We start from the raw sequence: 18,028 nt of genomic DNA on the forward strand, positions 1-18,028 counted from the left end.
TTATTTATTTTTTTTGTAACTTTAGAGAAAAGGCCTCTTCAAATGGTCTCCAAGATCTTTAAATGGAATACTGAGTGAGCACGACTCAGAATTCAAAATTAGTTCATGCTGAAGTTCTCTGCGCGTGACGAGTTTTTAATGCGATAGTTATTGAAAACCCGTATGTGTTGAAAAGTACATCCATTGCTCGGGATGTCCCATTTCTGATTTTGTTAGGTACATGCTGTTGGACTCTCCCATCCAATCACAATCTTGTTTGACCCACATCGTTGGCACTGCAACTACACTCAAAATTGTAAATTACATTATTGTGATGGGGCGTAAAACATCTTTTCGAGAGGGTGGCATTAAGGTTCTCATAGAGAACACCACACATTTGAAGCAAAATAACATTTTTTGAACCATTGAGCTGATTTGTTTGGTGAATTTCTCACTTACTCTTCCTAACTACGATAAACAGATTTGACATTTAGTCACTGTTTGAACTTTAGTTCCAGAAAGCTCAGTTATTTTTCTTTTCATAACTGACCTAATCATATCAAGATGCTACCCATTGTTTGCCAAACAAATTAACTCAACGGTTCAAGAATGTTATTTTGCTTCAAATGTGTGTGGTGTTCTCTACGAGAACCTTAATGCCATCCTCTCAAAAACCTTCCCATCATCATGATAATGTAATTTATAATTTTGAGTGTAGTTACAGTGCCAACTATGTGGGTTGAACAACGTTAAGATTGGATAGGAGAGTTCAACAGCATGAACCTAGCAAAATCAGAAATGGGACATACAAGCAATGGACATACTTGCTAACACACATGGGTCTGCAATAACTGACCACCTCATTAAAAACCCGTCATGTGCCGCAAACTTCAGCACAAACTCATTTTCAATTCCGAGCCGTGCTTATTCAACATTCCATTTAAAGTTCATGTTTGGTTGAGACCTTCTCTCTGTAAACAGAGGGAATGTTTCTTAGATTTGAGTGATTAATCTCTAGGATCTTCAAAAACAAAATGTTACTTTATTTTAAACCCCCTTGTTCACCCATGAACAGAACACAACGTAACTCTATTTTAATAATTTACATATTTTTGAGTTTTCCTTTTTAAATCCCTTGACACAGTTTTCAGAAAGCAAGGGTGAAACCGGTCAGCTGACTCACCCTTTATTTTTCTTTGTTTTTTTTTTGCCCTTTTTTTCTTTATATTTTTTTTTTAAACGTGTTTTACACATTTTACTTTTAATCATTAATTATTTCTTCCCTTCATGATTGTAATATATATATATATATATATATATATATATATATATATATATATAATATTCCTAGAACCTCTGGCCTTGATAGAGGGGAGACTAAAACTTGCTGTTATGTTTTCAAATGATCTAAAACAACAGCAAGGGGAGACTTGATTCCAAATATTTCTCATGTTATATCTCCCCTTCTTTGGAAATAAGGTATGATTATGAATATCTCAGTTTCAAGTAATCCTTATACACTGAATTTATTTTATGTATGAAAACCAAAGAGGGGAAATATAAAGTGAGAAATGTTTGGAATCATGTCTCCCCTTGCTGTTATTTCAGATCATTTGAAACCAAAGCAGCAAGTTTCAGTTTCCCCTCCATCAAGGCCAGAGGTTTTGGAAAATATCAGATATTTTGTAATTCATATGCAAAACTAGGAAAAAAAATGACTGATTGAAATATTTATAAACATGCAGTATCTTTCCATCCACAAAAAATCCTTTAAAATTACCACTAGGTTTTCGAGGATGCTGAAAACGAAAATAAGATAAAATCCCAGGGAACAAGTAGTTTCAGTTCCCAAGATATGAATAAATTGTTTTAAAAAGTTGGGGATCACATTTCTATATTAATTTAATGTAAAATGAACATCCACTTTATAGCCACCGTTGGGGGGGGGGGTATCTTTTTTTTTTTTTTTTCTTAATGGCGATTTTTATTTGGTCATTGTGGTCTGGTAGACTAACACAAAACCTACCTTAAAATGCTTGTTTTCGATAGATTTTTGGATGTGCTGAAAACTAATATTGCATTTAAATTTTTCACAAATAAGTATTTTTCCGGGTCTTAAGCAATGTAATTCCTTGTTAAGTGGTGGCCATTGCTGTATGTGCAAGCGTACATATTTTTGCCTAATACCCAGAAAATACTTATTTGCAGAAATTTTAAATGCGATATTTGTTTCCAGCACACCCAAAACCTATAGGAAACAAGTTTAAGGTAGGTTTTACATTAGTCTACCAGGCCACAATAAATACCACCCCTAAAAAAATTAAAAAAAATAAACATTCACCCCAACAAAAAAAAAGGTTGTCATAAATGGGTGCTCATTTTACGTTAAATTAATATAGAAAAGTGATCCCTCTTTTTTTTAAATAATATGCGACCTTAAGGGCAAATTTCACATAGACCCTACACAATGCAGATCACTAGCTTTCCAACGAGCCTTCATTTGTTAAATTCTGATCAATAGTCGCCAAGATTTTGAACTTATAAAATTGCCGAAAAAGGTGGTATATCTATATATGAATATATCTATACTTGTAGCCAAATTGAATATTGAAATGCTCATATCTTTGGTTCTATGGGACGAAACTACATGAAAATTTGCAGGCTTCTTGAAGATTATAATACTAATTCTATGGTTACAATTGGTAAAAAAGAACCTATATTTTCAAGCCAATAAAATATACCCAAATTTGCCTACATTTGTATATATATAATGTCCTGATAGACAGCTTTTGTTTTGCTGCTTCAGTTGTCTCCCCTGTGGCTTTGCCAGGCCACTAATATATATCACATAAACCCACATTTAAGGTTTAGTCATTTACACCGTTTTGAATAGCCATTTGTTTGTTGAGAATCAAGAGGTAAAAAGTTTCCAATATAGATTTTTCTGTTCTGATTGAATTGAACTATTCTTGGAAAAAATGCTCAAAGATCACAAAAAAGTAGCAAATTTTCTCCATTTTTGCAAAATGGTTTGCAGAAACTTTCAGAATCAGTCTTGATATTCTTCTGTGCAAAAGTTTTTTTCTTTTTTATTTTTAGGTAGTCACGTGATTGCTTAAGATAAGTGTTGATTTGTTTGACTTGCAGAATTAGGGTTAGGAATTAATATTTGATTCCATTTTGTTTAAAGATCCAAACAAAAGTAGAATACTCTAATGAAAGGTAGAGGGTAGATTTCCATTTTAGAAAATCTTTTTATTTTTATTTTTTTTTTTATCATTGTATACAATTTTTGGTGATTCTTGTAGTCCTGCAATTTTTTTTAATTTTTTTTTTAAATGTCCTTTTCATTCATGTCGCAAGCAATCTGCAAAACAATGGAAAAAAATATATTGTTGGCTGCTTTCAACATCTGCCGTCATTTCTCTTTGACCTTCATTTATTTACAAAAATGCTGCTGAAATGAAAAATCATTTTTTTTTTTGTTTTTTTTTTGGGGGGGGGGGGTTTAATGATAGAAGAAAAAAAAATTCTGATACTCTAGTGTGTGACTAAGTAAATATTTTAGACATTCCCAAAGTCTGCTTTCCACAGATTTGGTGCTTTTTGCCTCCTACTTAAGTGAACTGTGTACACCTTATCTTATAATGAAAAATCATGAACTTCAGTTTAATGAATTTCAATTCATTTGAAATCGCTTTTTTTTTTTTTTTTTTTTTTTTTTTTTATCAGAATTAAAATTTTGAAAACTTTTCTTAAAACATTTTGTTTAGAAAAAAAAAAAATAGACTAGAGATTTATTTTTTGTAACAAGCCGGCTCTCTTTCTCCCTCTCTCTATATATCAGTCTGTCTGTGTGATTCTATCTGTCTATGTCTCTCTCTCTGTCTTTGTCTCTATCTCTGTCTGTCTCGCTCTCTCTGTGTCTCTTTCTCCATCTCCCCCCCCTCTCTCGCTCTCTGTGCATGTCTCTCATGGCCTAATTATGTATACTGCCGCTGTCACTATCATATGGGGGAATTTTGATTCTAAAATGTCAACCCATTTACAAACCACCATCCTCTACTACCCTCTCTCTCTCTTCATCTTTTTAAAAGAGGAGGTGGAAGTGAAGTTGTGAATGAAAGTTATGGTTGGTCCAGTTGAAATTCCTTGTCCCAACTGAGTGTAACCGGCCCACGGCCCACTCTCCATTCCTCTAAACAGTTTAACTGTCCTTGCTTACATCACTTCCAGCCACACTCCCTCTGTTCTTACTCTCTCTTAATGAGAGTTTGAGTGGAGAATTTTCTTAAAAATGAAAAACCACGTTGGTGAGAATAAGTTCCATTTCCCAAGATATTCTTACAGCTGAATGGACCACACCTTTTCCTTCTGTGTGATCAGCTATTTCTCATGTCTATATGACGTTATACTTGTGGTGCAGAAGGCCTGAAAGGTTAATCCCTCTGGATTTCTTTTAAAGGATATTCACCAAGTTGTCCTATGGAATTTATATTTGTTGATCACAAGTTCCAAGTTTTTTGTTGTTTTTACATTAAACAAACCTCAAATTGAAAGGACATATGGGTTTAATGTTTTCGAAAGATTTTTTTTTTCTTTTTGTAGAATGTATTTTTGATTATCCGTGATTTTCATAAAGTATCTCATTGTAACCTTCAATGAAAGAAATATATACATGAGAGATATTATATAATAATGTATATTGTTCTCAGTATTTAACCAGTACTTAATGAATTTGGTTTAGTAACAAAAATATACTTATGACAAGTAAACTACACAAATGTTTGATTTACATTTTCGAAGGAACTCATCAGACGGTAGTTTTCATGTAGCTTACTTGCCATAATTGAAAATAATTTACTTTTGTAAATCTTTAAAATACTATAGATTTAACACCAAATATTCTTTTTATTTATTTATTTTTTTTTAATTTTTTTTTCGGCGGCGGCGGCGGGGGGGGGGGTATAATCTCAGAATCCTGGAATTTCTATTTTTAAAGATTTGCATTTTTTTTTTTTTTTTTTTTTAAATACGAAAAAAAAAACAAGTAATTTGACCTTAAACTTACATAGTAAATGGAACATCCGCTTCTATTTTTTTTTTTTTTTTTTTAATCTCCTTTGAGAATTTCGTATTTAATCAGCATTTTAAAAGAAAAAAATTTTAATAATTAACATAATCAAGGAAGGAATCATGGCTGCCCCCCCCTTTTTTTCTTAATTCTTAAATTCAAATTAAATTCTTGGAAATATACTAGAATTATCTGAGTATTTTTCTCTCCTTAGTCCACTTCAGTTTTGAGAAAGTTTCGAGTGACAGAAATTCTCAAACTTTTTCTATCCTCTCAGCAATAAACATTTTTTCTTGTTTCACTTTAGTGTTTCTTTTCTTGAAATATCTTGAAATATCTTGAAATATGCATTCAATTATTTACTTGCATTAGATTTTTATTTTACATTTGTTGCAAGATGAAATTTAAAAGAAAAGTTATTTGTTAATTTTAGGGACAAGGTTTTCACAACTGCTGAAAATCTGTTTTTAATCGTGGATTTGCTTGTGAATTCCCAATTAAACATTTTTTTTTTAAACTTATTTATTACTAGCGGGGGTACCCGGCGTTGCCCGGGTGTTTGTAGATGTGTGTGTTGGGGGGGGTAGATAAAAAAAGAAAAAAGTTTTGGGAGGAAGGTAGGCTCGAAAACAAATGTTAAAAAAAAAAAAAACGAACAAAAAAAAAAGGGAAAGTTTTTTTTGTGTGTGTTGGGGAGGGGGTAGATCCAAACCCTATGTTAAACTTTGAAAAAATTGGAAAAGCCAAAAACACCCAGCAAACATGGTATAAAAAGAAAAAGTAAAATAAACTAAAAAAAAAAAAAGTTTTGGTAGGTAGGTAGGATTGAACCCGGAATGTTGAGGCAAAAAACTTGATAAGATTCCACTCGCCCATGGAAGAAAAGTAATTGAAACGAATTTCAATTTAACGTTTTAAACGCACAGGTGGCAATTGCGCGGCAAATTTAATTGCGTCAAAGGAAATTAAATTCCGCAATTTTAACTGCGGGATAGTTCTTTTGGGTTTGTGTTTTACCCAACTTTGTCTGATTTTGTTCCCCAACACGTTGGGGAAAACCAGCTCCCCCTTTATTAGAGGAGTGTCCGAATGAAAGCAATTGTCGGATATGACGGTTTTCACTGACATTGACCAAATGTCCATTGCTTTCTTAACGCTCCTGGCCCCTTAGGCCAAGAACCGCACCTTAGTTTTAACATCAGTTTCGGTTTTATACGAAAAAGCCGAATGAACACGTGAGGAGCCGAAATAGCAAGAATTGTGTAAAAGTTAACGTAAATAAATCTAGCCATGATGCACATTCACAATTTGTACATATTATAATCTACACGGTATATAAGAAGTCCTAAGCGATAGTAATCCCCCCCCCCCAAGAACCCCAGCGGAAAAAAGCCTTTCTTAGACATACAAAAAAGGTGTGCCCGTTTTGCCTTTTCTACATTAAAATTGGTCGGCTTTTCTTTTGATGTCCTGATAGTATTGAAGACCAAATTTAGCATGTCTTTTGATGAGCCAATCTTGTATAAATATCTTTTAGAAAACTTTTTGGCAAAAGTTACTATTAGTGCTGTAGTCTTTAAAAAAAAATACTGAGAAATTTGCCCTAAATAATTCCTCATTTAACTCGTGACATATTTACAGCATTAAATAAAACTGAAATATAATCATGTTAGAATTGCTTATAGAAGAAAAAACAAAAAAGTCAACAAATGACTAACAACACACACGCACGCATGCACAGTCCTAACTATAACAAAAATGTCATATGCTTGAATTTTCTATTAAATAAATTGTTTTAAGACAAATATATCACATAAGTAAATCAAAATAACTTTGCTTTAAAATTTTCACATTTGTCGATATTTACGTTTAATGTTTTTAAAACTTTTTTATTTAGTTAATTCATTTTTCTCGCACTAATTATGCCTTTTCATTTAAAATGATACTTTTTGGTGCTTCTATATCATAACAAAAACATTGAATTTCAAGTAAAACAAATGGTACCCACGTTATTGTCATGTCGCAAATGGTAACATATTCAAAAATTATAAGGTAACGATAAGGTAGAAAAATGATTACTCCTGAAAAGACATTTGTAAAATATAGTGATTTGGTTTCAAAATCTACTGATTTGAATTGGAGAGTTAACAGGGGAGGTAATTAAGTTTTCAATTTCTCATAAATTCAATCAGTTTTTATTAGGCATGGCCAAAACGGAATGAGGAAGTAAGTATTTTTTGACGGAGTCTCTCTTTAAAAATCTACCAAAAATAAAGTAATTATCCAATCAATACGGAATTTTCACTGCTTATTAAGTGAAGAATGAAATTTAGAATGGTGTACTTTTTTCTTTTTTTTATATTTGATATTTATATATAATTTTTTTTTTACCTACAACCCCCCACTTTGTTTGTGGTTACAATTATGCTGAAAATAATCAGCCGAAACTGAACGAAATATATTGTATTGTAGGGAGGGCGAGGATTTTAGATAAACAAACAAAAAAAAATAACTGCACATATCAGATTTTAAGGTGGAAAATTCAAATTTTGAAAGTGTTTAATTTTTCATCCTGTATTTTGAAGTGTACAATTTTTATTATTTTTTACAAAAAACACTTTTAAATCTTTGAAAAATAAATGAATGTTCTTTTATTGGGCCCAATATTGCTAATATACCATTAAATAGGAAATGCTTTGAAGAATCGATACCAAAAAAAGGAAGTCTAAGAATAATTGCGCATTTTACTAAAAATACAATTTCTTTCGGCAATTTGTTACGTGATATTACCTTACCTATGGTAGACCATAAGGCCAACACACAGTTGTTTTTATTTAAAAATAGTTATCCCCCCCCTTTCCTTTTTGCTGTGACTTAAACTTAACTTAAATTAAAGTGTGGGGGACTTGCATTGTCCAGAAACACTTGGTCCTGATGGAAAGACAGGGTCAAGATGACCAAGCATGATACTAGATGCAGGAGTTGCCTCCAACACATACAGCGCCTAGCATTCCCAAAATGGTCACCCATCTGGTACTGGCCAGCCTCATCGTTGCTTAATATCGGGGGGTGATGTCGCTAACATATATATGACTTGTATAACCCCCAAAGTTTTTATATAATATATATATATCGCTTATGAAAAAAAAATTAAACCCTATAAAGTTGATTCTTCACTTAATTGTCAAAACAAACATTAAAAATACATGACTTGAAGACGACAGAAATAAATGAACTTATTTAGAGCCTATAAAGGCTATCGTAGTTTCTCTCAAACTATCATTATGGAATTATTTGATTCTGGTACTTATGTTATAATTTTGTTTGCCTATTCTTATAGCACATCATCCTAAATCTTATTTAGACAAAAAAAAAAAAATTGATTCAAGAACCTTTTTAAAAAAATATTCAAATCAATCAAGACGAAAATGGTGGTGCATGGGGTTTTCTTGGAAAATTTTAAATTCTATTAAAAATAGAAAAAATTTATATTCTGCTTTTCATATGGTAAAATTCAGGCTTTTCTCTTTCTGGAAAAAACAAGTTGTTCAAGAATAATGGATTTTAATAGATTTTAATTTGTTTAAAAAAAAAACAACTTCCTTTTTTTTTTTTTTTTTTTTTTTTTTTTTAATGGTCGTGCCTAGTTTTTATTAAAAAAAAAAATGAAAAATTCAAGCACTTATTTAAGTTATTTAAAAAAAAACTATTTCACTGTAATTAGTAATCGCCCATACAATAGAATATCACTGTTTAAAGCTTCCCAAATCACCTTTGAATTTCTGAACAGAAAAAGCTCCTTTCTTAGAACAGTATGCCTGTGGAACTCTTCCGTTTGCTTGCTTTCCAACTGACTACAATATCGTCTTCAAGTCCAATGTGAACAAGTTCTTGATGAGCCGTCCCCTTAAGTAATCCAATTTACCAAATTTCCAATACTAACGATTACATTTTCTCATTTACTGTACACTCCTTATCCTCGGGTGGCCTCCAGGCCTTGATAAGTGGTAACTCCTTAGTTTTAAAAATAAATTTTTTTTTTTTTCTTCTTCTGGATTTATTTATATGGAGCAATTAAAACAGATGAATACGACACGTGTTTGCACTTCTGAGCGTATTAGCAATGCTGAAGAAATATTACTGCAATGTTGGTCGATGCACAAAGGTTTGGGTTGCAAGTTATTAAAAATCTAGAAATGTCTTTTCAACCATCAAATCTTTTCACTAAAGTCTGAAACGCACAGTATCAATGTTGGATCCATTCTGGGCCGAGCCCTCTTTCTGATCTTATCAATAATCTCACAAATCATATTCTACGCTCATTTGTTGACATTCGTTATGCAAATAACACAATCAGCACAGCAAAGAATTGTTTACACTTCTTCTCCTGATGAAAGAATATATTCTCTAAATTTTAGAACTCCATACATCTACCATCTTGTTTGAAAATAAATGTCTAATTGAAAATTCCTTCAATATTTTCATTATTTATTTATTTTACTACATAGACAGTTTATTTATTTTACTACATAGACAGTTTATTTATTTTACTACATAGACAGTTTATTTATTTTACTACATAGTTTATTTATTTTACTACATAGTTTATTTATTTTACTACATAGTTTATTTATTTTACGACCTAGACAGTTTATTTATTTTATGACCTAGACAGTTTATTTATTTTACGACGTAGACAGTTTATTTATTTTACGACGTAGACAGTTTATTTATTTTACGACGTAGACAGTTTATTTATTTTACGATGTAGACAGTTTATTTATTTTACGATGTAGACAGTTTATTTATTTTACGATGTAGACAGTTTATTTATTTTACGATGTAGACAGTTTATTTATTTTACGATGTAGACAGTTTATTTATTTTATGATGTAGACAGTTTCCATGAGCTGCCTTGCTATAGCCCATAAACACATCCCTTTGATGTATATATATATGTTCAAATGTATCAACTTAAAAAAATTTGTTTTTTCAAGTGCTCAATACATATGTAGAGCTATTATCAGTGAAATTATATAAATATCTGAAAAACACTATGCGAATTAACATTACTCGTCTCATTAGGGGTTCAACAATTGCTGAAACATTCATTACTCTGCATAGTTTTCCTGATAATTTGATTTCGTGTGTGTGTGTGTGTGTGAGTGTGTGTGTGTGTGTGTGTGTGTGTGTGTGTTGGGACAATTAATTGGAATCAGAAAAATTCGAACATTTGGTAATATCTGAATCGGGAAAATTAGTGTATATTTTCCGATGCCAAAAAACGATTCTTTCAGTTTAAAGTTAAATCTACAGATCAACCCCCCACCACACACACACACACAAGTGTGTTTATACATTTGAGAAAATACACATTTAACATCGGAAAGAAAAAACAACTTTATGGTTAAATATTTAAGAATCCGAATCTGTAATTGTATTGGAATCAGGAGAAATATTGGAACCGTCCCATCACTAATATAAATATATAAATTTGAAGTGTCTATGTTTCAGATGAGAAGGCTCTGATAACGCTGTACACAATTATGGACACTGGATGAATTGAAAGAATAGATGAGAAACAATATAATAAATACTAAATTTCATCATTTTATTTTCTATTCAGCTTTTTTACTTCTTTTTTTTTTTGTTTTTTTTGGTTTTTTATTTATCTTCAATACATTCAATTTTTGTGTGTGAATCCTCATTCTACAAACAGGCCAGCATATTCTACAATTACAATAAAGACATCTGAATCAACGTAATTATCACCAAGAAGAATGTAGGTAACCATAGAATTACAGAATCTATAATAAGACTCAATCCAATAATTAATAAATGGAGTTTAACTCTACATTTTTAATAATTAATATTTAACTCTGATATAATTTAATATAACATGCACATACAGCCATCACCTTACCTGTTAGTTTTATCACATCCAAACCTTGAATACATATGTCTTATTAACAATTAGATACACTAATTGGTCCGCCAACAAAAGGAGAGTGGACCTGTAAATTCACCCTTGTCTGTTCATCCGTTCGTTTGTCCGCACTTTTCTCAATAACTACACCTTGGAATTTTTTTGAAATTTTGCACAAACATTAAACATGATACGAGTAAAAAAAAAAAAAGTATCAGAACGGATTTTCCTGGAAAACTCTGGTTGCCTTTTAGGTTAAAATGGCTAAAATTGATAGACTTAGTCATTTCTTTTTTTTTGCATGGTGCTGAATTCAAGGCCTAAAACTGCACCATTTGTTCATTTTCACCAGAATTTAACGTCCCCTGGGGACTTTTGGGGCTAAGTGGGGGAGAGGGCAATGTTGAACTTAGTCATTTTTTTATGCCTCGTTCACTGTGCACTCACGGGGACCATGCATGCTTCACTTGTTGTTTATATGTTTATTTAACACTGTTATATAATGCCCCCCCCCTACACACACACACAACTTTATAAAAATATATATACTGGGTGTTTAGGACATATTTGCCACTTATTTGGGTGGGAGGGGGCATTTCTGTTAATAATTGGTTATCAAAATTCAAATGATGCAGACAACTCATATATGGAGAAATTGTCTGAGTTACCACCGTGGCTTTCAGGCTGAACCTCAAGAAATGCCTAAACCCTAGTTTGATCCTAGCAATCAGTTGGTTCTACGTGTGGTATAGTTGATGCATCTTGGAGTTATGAGTCCCTTGGGTTACAATCAGGTGAGTTGGGAAGCCAGATGTTGAGACTGTTGATTTGTGGAAGTCACCTCTGGGTTTTTGTGGAGGTGACATGGAATTAAGTTCTACTGACACGCGTGTAACCTTGCTGCAGTCACCGTATCCACCTAGCACTTGATAAGAGTATAGCAACTCGATAGTCTATTCCTTTTTGAAAATGTGGGATAATGTCATGATATGGCCTTTCTTGAAAAATATCCAAAGATTATTAGCTTTCATAATGTTTACGACTTCATGCAGACTTTAGCCACATGTTCTGAATGTCGTGCAACTGGTTCTGACAAGTTCTCCTCTAAGAAGAACCAATGGCTTCCCAATTTGACTGGATGTTCGACCCTGTTAAGGAGTTTCTAGGTTTTTGGGAAATTTCATGTTAAATCATCCAGGGTTTGAAAGTAATCTGATGTTTTGCACCACAGATGTTCATGAAAAAAAATTGTTCAAAAGAAGAAATAAATGATGTATCAGCTACATCGTTTTTCGATATTGATGCACATGTAAAAAGTTCCAAAATCTGATAAAATCACATAAAAGGTTTCATTTCTATGCAAATTTTTCATTTTTGAATTTCTCAGATCAGAAAACTTGAGTGAATTTTCAAAGTCACATCATTTTCCAAATTGAGAATATTCAAGAACATGTAATTTAAAAAATGTTTTGATTTACACAAAATAGAAAATACTCTAAATTAAAATGGCGTGGATTTCCATGCTTAAGTTTTCAGAATTTCTTAGATTTTATGATGTTCACCTGTGGTGAAAGTTAAAAAATCTGAGTATATGGTTTTGAAATCATTTTTGGATGAGAACATGGAATTACTCATGCTTGTTATCTTGGCCATTGGTGGTGAGTATTTAACCCTTGTCTCTTGTATGAGGAGTTCAGCGCTTTCTTTGTAATTCTCATTCTGATGATCATCTTATGTTAAGGTCCACTTTGTCTTGACCTTGCTGCACCTGTTTTTAGCTTCTAGATAAATTTCATTGTGCAGGCAATGTTACGACCCTTCCTGCTAAACTAGGAATTATAAATACAACTGGAAACCAGGCACTGCTTCCACATAGCTATCACAATTCTCTGACTTGCATCTCACTGCCTTCAAAATATTCAAGGAGTTGGAGCTAAGGTTTCTGATTTCTTTACCAGTATTTTCAAATATTCCGGTGCTTTTCTGCCATTTATCATCTCCAACTCTTAAACGCACCAATAGTATCATTAAGTATATTGAACATTTCTGAAATGAATTAAAAAAGCACAATTGATCCAGAACAACTTTACGTGAACATTTCCTTTCTACAAAGAAATTTAAATAAAATTTTAAAAATAAAGATAAAAAATACTTCTAATATACAAATTAACACCATATCCTCTGAATGCACATACAAAATAAAATCAACCAACATAAATCTAATTTATAAAACTCACTATGTCTCCATATTTTTAAAATGCATTTCCTCAGAGATGCAAAGTCACAGAATGGCTTGAGGCAGGTCAGATGATTGCATTTTTTGTAAACCATTCTTTTATGGGTTTTTAGCCAGTAAAAATAACTGCTAAAGGGTCCAAATTGAAAAAAATTGGAACTGGGTGGGTGTAAGTCGAATTTAAGTGCTTTTGTATGCAAATATGTTCATACATTAAAGCCAGTTCATTTTTAATTATTTCTTATCCGTCTGACGATAACCCAAATGTTAATGACTAAAGCTGGGGCACTAAATATTTTAGTTTCAACCCCCCCTTTTTTATTTTTTTACTTTTGATACTATTATATATTGTGTACAATATAATAGATTTTGCTTTATAATCAAAAACAAATACAAAATCTGCATGAATTAAAATATATTTAAACATATTTTATTACCAGGCAACACCAGGCACCCTGCTGGTTCATCGATATATTAATACAATAGCTTGTGTGTTATTTATTTTTTGTGTCACCACTTACATCCAAGTGGTTTAATTGTTATGGACTTCCATTTCTTGTAATAAATAATTTTACTAAGCTGATGGCACTCAAGTTATATATATTTTTTTCCATAAGTTTTGGTTTCAGTTTCCATTCAAGCTGTTGCACCAAAGTCATATGGATATATTTTTTTATTTTTGAAAATCACAATTTTATAATCATTAAAACATTAACTCTATAATCTTCTATATATCTATAAAAACAGAGATGTGTGTGCCACAGACGATTTCTGATTGGTTAATCCAATAATCACATCTCCTAAAAAACTATGGTTCCTACGCTCTTACCTTTACCATAAAATATTATGGCTTTATTTATTGTCCATCTTGGAAGGGTTTAATTTTTTCATAACTTGTTATTTACAAATTAAAAAAATACGAAACTTACACAATCTAACAATCCAACCTACGACATCACGTCCGCCATTCTGGACGATTTTTTTAAGCTGTTGACACACATGTTTTAAAAATCTAGCAAAAATTAATTTTCCTGAAATTTTTCAATATTTAAAAATAAATTATGCCGGCTGATAAAATTTTAAAACTTTTTTTTAAAGCTAGAAAGATAAAATTTAAAAATACTTATTTTTATATATATATATGAAACTAAACTAAAAAAAAAAAAACGCGCGTTCACTCGATAGATTCGAAAAAGTTGTCAAAAAACAAATATATAACAAATAAATGTTATCAAAGGCAAGATAAATTACTTTCTACCAAACTGGATTTATTTTTCGTGTTTTTATTCAATGTAACATTTATTCAGCTTGAAAAACGGGTTTGTATTACTGTACACATAGATTCGAAAAAGTTGATAAGATACGAAACAATATGCATAATATAAACACAGCACGAAAACAAATCGTTGTCATCCATTCCCAGCACACACACACACACACACACACACACTCTGGCGTTAGCCGCACACACAACACGAAAACAAACGTTATTAGTACTGCTATAATTTCCAGCACACACGCACACACACTCACGTCCACTACCGTCCTTGGCTACGTCACGTTGTTATGGCAACCAAGCCCACTGACTAACACGATAAATATAAAGTAAATTTGATTTTCTTGATTTCTACGCAAATATTACGCAAATATAAATCATATAGAATATCTGTATGAATATAATTACACGTAATAGTTAAATAAAGATGATCATCGTAGAAGAGAACCGAAAAAAAAATCTAATAGGGAATTAATTAAAAACGATAAAAAATATGCACATTAGTTAGATCTTTTGTAGATGAATTCAATTCCACGACTCATAAATAACAAAGTTGTATTTTCTTTTTAAATAAATAGAAAAAAGGGGTGTTGATAAGACTATCAATACACACAAAAAAATATAGATTTATTTTTGGGTAAAGTTCCCCCGGGTTTTCCTTTCACTTCAGTAAATAATGGTCTTTTGTTATATATATGGCGTACTATTATCCTTATATATATGATGTTTATATATATATATAAGTCATAGTGTTTGTGTGTGTCTGTGCGTCTGTGTGCATTTCCCTACGCTAAAACTCTGTCAATTTTAAGCCTAGAGATTCGATATTTGATATACAGGGTACTGAGATTTGGGAAAATCGATGTGATAGGTTTTCGACAGAAATTTGGCGATTAAGTGGTCAATATTCAACGATTTGACCTTTGAGAACTCTACCAAACTCCTCCTACAATTTTGGGTCTAAACACGTGATATTTTAGATATAGATTCCTTGGACATGGATCTAACTTAACTTTACTTGATCCCTAAACAATAAATGTTAAGAGGTCATAATAGGGGTCAAAGTTTTAAAAAATTGACCGTTTCTTTTTTTTTTTTTTTCTCAGCATACACCTCAAAACACCTGGGCAACGCCGGGCACCGATTGCTAGTAATATATACAAAATATGCAAGAATTAAAATATATTCAAGCATACTTTATGACCGGGCTACACCAGGCATCCTTGCTAGCTTAGATAAATACGTATGCATTTTTAACAAAAAAGCTACAATATCAGTGTCGCCATTTACACTAAACATCTACAGAATGCTAACATCAATATATTGTATATAATAAATGAGGTGCAGTTTTTCCCCTTTGGCCAAAATACCATAGGTTTACAACAACAGAAGCACATACAAATTTATTATGTCTATACTAATAGCCAATATCTTATATAATTATAGAACAACATTTTAGACACTTAAATTCATAATAAAAAAACCCTAGATTTAATCCTAGAAGCAGAATCATCATCGTAACTACCTACAAAGGAAGTAGTTCCCATTTTCCCCCTATTTACCAAGTCCTCCCACCATTCCCCTTCTACACCGCATTTTTCTACTCACAGGGGCTTAAACTAAGACCCCACCCTACATAACTATTCTGTTAATTCATAGACATAGTAATCACTTTCCATCCCTCTAAACAAAAAAATACTAATGTCTCCCCATACATCCTTTCACTCTGATTAGCTTGACATTCTCCTATACCGGATTGAGAATAATCCCATTATTTAACAAACACTTCACCCACTTAAATTTATTGTTCTTGCTTTCTGATACAGACATATAATTATATTTGAGCAAACTAAAAAGCATCCCAAAAAATGTAACACATTAAATATAATCCGCATTTCTTATTTTTTCTTAGGGGGGTGATATTCGACTATGTGTTTACTTATTTATGGCTAGTGCTAACATTCGGTGTTTTTTTTTTCCTCTATTTTCATGTTTTTCTTAGTGAATTCAAACAGTTTTTTTGTTCCTCTTTTATATTATCAAAGTGAAACGAAAAAACTTTATTTTTCTTTTTTTAGGGGGGGGGAGGTATTTACATTTGTTTGCTTTTTGTTTAATTTATTTTTTTTGTGTTACGATGCTATGTAAAATAGTTGACACCAACTATTGCAGTAATAAATTAAAAAAATTATTACAGATGAATATGCAGAAGTTTCGTTTCATTTACTTAGGATAGGATACCAGGTTTTCTTTCTTAAATGAACTTCTGTTTCTTAATAAACCTTTGCGACAAACTATTTTTAGTCGTGGAGGCCCATAAGTAACAAGTCGACATTACCACAAACGCCCAAACGGCTAAATGGATGTTTTTTTTTTTTCTTTTTCCACTTGCTGCTATTTTGTATTGTTTATTTTTTTTTTATCACTGGGGGTTGCTCAATATCCTTACTACACCACCTGTCTTCGCCCGTTCTTGCCATCCCGATAGTCGTTCTTACCATGGGGAGTTGAGGGTGTTTCTATTTCGAAAGCCGTTCGTAACATGAGGAGGTTAGGCAGTAACAACAACAACAACTCTACTTTTTTCGAGGGGGTGGGTGGGGGGCTTTCACCAAGCAACGCTGGTTAGCAGGTACTGCCAGTATTACATATGAATGAGTCCTCTGTGGAATTTCCACAGATCCCGCTAGTAATAAATATTTTATGAAATGAGACAAAGTGAATAAACAAATTCACATCATTGACAAATAAAGAAAAAATAAGAAATAAAGTTTCATTTTTTTTCTCTATGAAGTTCAACATTTATTACTGCAACAGCATATGTGGATCTGATATGAACTTGGAAAAGGAGGTAATTTATCTCGAAATATGAAAAAAAAAATATTCACAATTGATTAAAGATAAAAAACAATAGAAAAAATTATTACAATGCATATCGTTTCTTTAATTTCATCATGTTTCGAAACTTTTATTTCAGTTCACACAATATTTCATTCCATTATCAGAGCCTTCTAAATCACACACACACATATATATATATATATATATATATATATATATATATATATATACAAATTTGTAGTATTCCAAATTATACTGGGTTAATATAATTCAATAATTGTTTATATACCAATAAATTTAAGCCAAAAAGGAGAGATGACTCAAAAAGTAAGCTACAAAATTATCACATTTCATAATTGAGCATTCATATACTTTTTTAACAAATACCACGACTTCAAGAAATGGGTTGAAAGCAACAAAAAGTGTATTTCATTGTTAGTTACAATTGTTTCAAGACCATTTGGACAAATTCAAACAATGTCGTTTGAAAATTTTCACAAGAATAGCCTTTCTTCAGACTTATTAAATAAAAAACACTTTAACAATAAAACATTAAGGAAAAGAAACTTTTCCTTTATGAGGGAAAGAAAACAAGCGGGAACACTTTACCTCTGTCACATCCTTTGCAAAGTATTTTTTAAAAGATTTATATATCTACATATTGTTGTATCTTTATTTAAAAAAAAAAAAAAAACG

At 31.7% G+C, this 18,028-nt stretch overlaps 1 protein-coding gene across 4 annotated transcripts in view; it reads left to right on the top strand.

Annotated features, from left to right (window-relative positions):
- Window positions 1–18,028, top strand: part of LOC145260540 (E3 ubiquitin-protein ligase MIB1-like) — a 265,361-nt gene that overhangs the window by 179,836 nt on the left and 67,497 nt on the right. The gene's annotated exons all lie outside the window — the stretch shown is intronic.

The sequence above is a fragment of the Euprymna scolopes genome, chromosome 3 (assembly GCF_053919585.1).
Source record: "Euprymna scolopes isolate OS-2025 chromosome 3, ASM5391958v1, whole genome shotgun sequence".
NCBI classification, from domain to species: domain Eukaryota; kingdom Metazoa; phylum Mollusca; class Cephalopoda; order Sepiida; family Sepiolidae; genus Euprymna; species Euprymna scolopes.